Here is a 5430-nt window from a genome sequence, read left to right on the forward strand (position 1 = left end):
GTTTTAGCTTTCGGAATTTTTTCTTTCTTAAGTATGAATATTATTTTCCTCCTTGGAACACACTAATGTATATCTCATTTTCTGTCTGTTTCACTGTCTACTTCCATATTTTAGTAAGGAGAATAAATAGGAAGTACAGTATTAAGGAATATTATCAATCATCAATATATTCTCAGGAGATTAATTTTTAAATTTTTCTTGACTTTCAAAAATACTTACAATTAGACATTTTCTTGTAATATATTTTATTGTAAAATACACATATTTAAAAAAAATAAAATTTAAACAGTGCAAAAGCATATATAGTAAAAAAAAAAAAAGTTCCAATCTTTTTGCATCAGGCTTTCCAGTTCTTAGAGAAAACCACATGTTCCTACAGGATATTTTTAGTGCATGTGTCTTTTTGCCTAAATGAGTTCATTATATAAACTTTTCCAAAGTTTTTTGTTTGTTTTTATAAAATAATAGCAAGTTAAAGAGATTCTGAAAAGTATTCTTCAGTGCTACTCTTAAACTGTTAGAAATTGTTTTGGAATTTAACGCTAAGTGAAGCCTTGAAAAGTAAAAGTGTTAGTTGCACAGTTTTGTCCAACTCTTCGCGACTTCATGGACTATAGCCCACCAGACTCTTCTGTCTGTGGGGTTTTCCAGGCAAAAATACTGGAGTGGGTTGCCATGCCCTTCTCCAGGAGATCTTCCTGACCCACGGATTGAACCTGGGTCTCCTGCATTGGAGGCAGATTCTTTACCGTTTGAGCCACCAGGGAAACCTTCAGTTCAGTTCAGTTTAGTTGCTCGGTCATGTCCGACTCTTTGCGACCCATGGACTGCAGCATGCCAGGCCTCCCTGTCCATCACCAACTCTTAGAGCTTACTCAAACTCATGTCCATTGAGTCCACGATGCCATCCAACCATCTCATCCTCTGTCATCCACCTCTCCTCCCTCCTTCAATCTTTTCCAACATCAGGGTCTTTTCAAATGAGAAAATGGGAACCCTTAACAAGTATTAAATAAAAATGTCCATATCATTCTACTTAAATTTCTTCTGATATGACAATGTGAGTGTCTTCTTACAAGTGTTATTTCACTTTTATTTGTTCTCTTTTCTATCCTCCACTCCTACCTCCCATCCCAGTACCCAGATCACTGGCTTTTCTTGTATTTGTCTTCATGCATGGTATTAATTGAGTTTTTCCTTTGTGTCAGGCACTGTGCAGGGCACTGCATGTACAGTGTTGAGGAGAATAGATAGGACTGGCTGCCCTCAATATCTCACATTCAGCAGCAGAAGCCGCTGGAGATTAGAGCATTTTACAGAAAAGTAAAAGAGTGAGGAAGGCATTTGGAATTTGAACATCTCTACTGATCGTAGTGTCCAGGTTTCATACTGGGTATGTTTTACATTTATGACTTGAGTCTCATTTTTCTCTCTCTATTATTTCTACTTTTTCTACTTCTTTTATTTCCTAAGTATAAACAAGTAGCAGTGTGTGAGGACAGTTTCATCGGGTGAATTTCTGACACCATAGTCTTGCTTTTTGCTGTAACAAAGGGTAGCAGATGTGTGTTGAGGACTAAGAGGAATTGTAGCTTATTATGTCTTTATTACCTAGGTTACTACTCTACGACTAACTGAAACATTTTATGTAACTCACTAAAATGTTCCATTATTTTTATTTTCCTACCAAAAGTGTACCCTCTATGCCTTTTTTTGATGGTTGATTTTTACTCTAAATTAAAGAAGAAAATCTGAATTCCTTTTTCATTTTATAAAAAATAAGTTTAAACATTTATTTTGAAATAAATATTTTAACTGCCATTTATTTTGTCCTTAAGCAAGACTTTTTCATTTTCATCTTTCAAAATAAATACTTTTTGGATCCTTAATTGCTATAGTACTGAATGGCCAGAGTATCAATACACTATGTATAACAAATTTTTACCAAGTCCCAGTAGTTCATGCAGAGCTTACTACACCAGATAGATTTACCATCATGAATCACAAATGTATATCACCAGACACTGTCAAGTATTAAGTATACTATACTGTGAGGTTGGCAAGATTTTTACCTATGGGAAGAAAAAAATTCAGAAACTTACTATGTTGTTCTTTTTATAATATATATCCATAATATTCTTATCATAGCAAAATGACCTTTATGTTAAATTACTGTTTTCTTTTAAGTAATAAACATTTATTATTCAGGGGGAAAAAATCTTTCATAATGGGAAAAATTGGGTCAAGGGTATTTTATTTCAGGTTTTATCCAGTTTTCTTTTTTTTTATTTATTTTTTATTTTTTATTTATTTATTTATTTATTTTTTTTAACCAGTTTTCTTATAAAGTTATGTTTTCTTTTAGCTCAGTGTTCATTTGTTTTGTGAGGACAGAAGTCAGAGATTCTTTGGAGAAAGTTAATGAAAGCTACAGATTTGTTTTTCTTACTAAAAATATACACAGGCACATGGAGTACTTCCCAGTTTCTTGAGGTTTACAAAGTTCTGATAAGATTTCAGTTAATAAAGGTAAGTTTCATCTAGAAATTTGTAATACAATTTGTAATGTACCTTTGGGGCTTCCATGACAGCTCGGTGGTAAAGAATCCTCTTGCAGTGCAGGAGACGCAGGTTGGATCCCTGGGTCAGGAAGATCCTCTGAGGAGAAAATGGCAACCCACTCCACTAATCCCAGAAAATCCTGTGGGCAGAGGAGCCTGGCGGGATACAGGCCATAGGGTCATAAAAGAGTTGAATGCGACTGAGTGACTAAGTGACGACAATATACCATTAAGGTACATTAAAAATAATGTTTCAAAGCAACAGCATATAAGTATACTTACAAGCTGTAGCTTAAAAAACAATGAAAATGATCAATAATATAAAGAGTAAAAGTTATACAAAAGACACTTGCATTTTTTAAATATGGCAGCATTTTTTTTGAAGACCAAATTGTTAAGTTGGATAGTAGGTACATGAGTGTTTTGTTTTGGCTTTGTAACTTTTTATGAGTCTAAAGTATTTTATAATTAAACATAGCTTGCCTTGCAAAAGTTTATACCTTGGGAATTAAGATACAAACATTGTTGATAAATGTTTGCAGACAGTATGGTACAGTCTTTACTGCAGAGTTTAATAATGAAAAATATCCATTTTTTTTCTTGAAGAGCTATTTCAGAGACGCTTTTGATTTGTTTTCTGTTTTGTGACTGGAAGTGGCAAAAGAGGGAACATATCAGAGGAATCTCTTTAGTTTTGAATGTGTGTCACAAGCCAGCTGAAGGAAAAGCCAAATCAAGTAAGTGATCGGAATGAGAAAAGGAGAAAAAAGAGAAAAATACGTAGTTGGAAAGTTGGAGTATTTTCTTGTAGAGTAAAAGTTGGGCTCAGTGCCTCAGCTGGATGAAAAGCCAGTGGCAATTTCAACTACTTTTTGGACCATAACTAACCACTAATTTTAGGCACTTCTAATTTTAAAAGTTTTGTTTCTTGTTATATGATAGTAGCTTAATTAATAATTGTTGGGTACTTTGAAGACTTCAGAGGAAATAATGTCCTTTGTGTGTATTATTAATGTGTTCATAATAGAAATCAAATCCTTTGGGGTACCCAGATACCAAGCTATGTGAAGTATAACTATTATCTGAAACATGTCCTTTCCTTTGAAATACTTGGAATTTGAAGAACAGGATATGTAATTTATAAATAATTCTGGAGCAATATATGGCAAGGCAGTTTTTTCCTATTTATTTTGTAAACTGAGTACATTGAAAGTTGAAAGCAAAGGACAAGAGCTTCCTTTGTTCTTGACACATATTTCAATATATTTTTCTGAAATTGTATCTTCTGACCAGTGCCTTCATTTTCTTATTTGTTATCAAATATTGTTATTGGTATTATTTCTATATAAAAGGCTTTAGGAAGGCTATGGTATAATTTTCTTAAGAAAAAGGATACTATTATAAAGCTAAGACATACTATCAGTTTTATTTGTATATGGTTTGCTACATTTGGGGAGACTGAAAATATTTTGTCAGGAGCAGACATTGAGTAAAAGGTTAGGGCTGTGGATGGATTTGAAACACAATTATATGACAGAGTAAATAAAACCCCCTGAATACATAAAAGTCCTTGGTCTACCAAGTTCTAATGGGGGGAAATAAGAGTACTGTGTAATAATGGAGCCTCAGTTTTAAAAATAAATCGTTCTGTGAACTGGTACTACTGTCAGGGTCAAGAGAAATTGTAAGAACACTATTGAGCACACATCGCCTTTCCTGTAAAAACATGAGCCAGAAAACTCACATGCTTTGTTGTTCATTCGCTCAGTTGTGTCTGACTGTGACCCCACGGACTGCAGCCAGGCTTTCCTGTCCTTACTTCCTTACCTTCCCTACCTAACCTAACCTCCTTACCTTCCCTACCTCCCGGAATTTGCTCAAACTCGTGTCCATTGAGTCAGTGATGCCATCCAGCCATCTCATTCTCTGTCGCTCCCTTCTCCTTTCCTTCAGTCTTTCCCAGCATCAGGGTCTTTTCCAGTGAGTTGGCTCTTCACATCAGGTGGCCAAAGTTTTGGAACTTCAGCATCAGTCCTTCCAGTGAATATTCAGGATTGATTTCCTTTAGGGTTGACTGGTTTGATCTCCTTACTGTCCAAGGGACTCTCAAGAGTCTTCTTTAGCACCACAGTTAGAAAGCATCAGTTCTTTGGTGCTCAGCCTTTTTTGTGTTCCAACTCTCATATCCACACGTGACTACTGGAAAATCCATAGCTTCGACTATACGGACCTTTGTCAGCAAAGTAATGTCTCTGCTTTTTAATACGCTGTCTAGGTTTGTCATGGCTTTTCTTCCAAGGAGCAAGTGTCTTTTAATTTCATGGCTGCAGTCACTGTCTGCAGTGAATTTGGAGCCCAAGAAAATAAAATCTGTCACCATTTCTACTTTTTCCTCATCTATTTGCCATGAAGTGATGGGACCCATTAATGTCATAATGCCAAATTTGTAACACATTCATCAAATGTTTAACATACACGTTTCTCTTTAAAAACTGGGTTAAACATATGCGTGGTGCAGAGTGAAGTAAGCCAGAAAGATAAAGACCAATACAGTATACTAACGCATATATATGGAATTTTAAAAGATGGTAACGATAACCCTATATGCAAAGCAGAAAAAGAGACACAGATATGTACAGAACAGACTTTTAGACTCTGTGGGAGAAGGCGAGGGTGGGATGTTCTGAGAGAATAGCATTGAAACATGTATATTATCTAGGGTGAAACAGATCACCAGCCCAGGTTGGATGCATGAGACAAGTGCTCAGGGCTGGTGCACTGGGAAGACCCAGAGGGATGGGATGGAGAGAGGCGGGAGGGGGGATCGGGATGGGGAATACATGTAAATCCACGGCTGATTCATGTCAAT

The sequence above is a fragment of the Muntiacus reevesi genome, chromosome 6 (genome assembly GCF_963930625.1).
Source record: "Muntiacus reevesi chromosome 6, mMunRee1.1, whole genome shotgun sequence".
Lineage (NCBI taxonomy): Eukaryota > Metazoa > Chordata > Mammalia > Artiodactyla > Cervidae > Muntiacus > Muntiacus reevesi.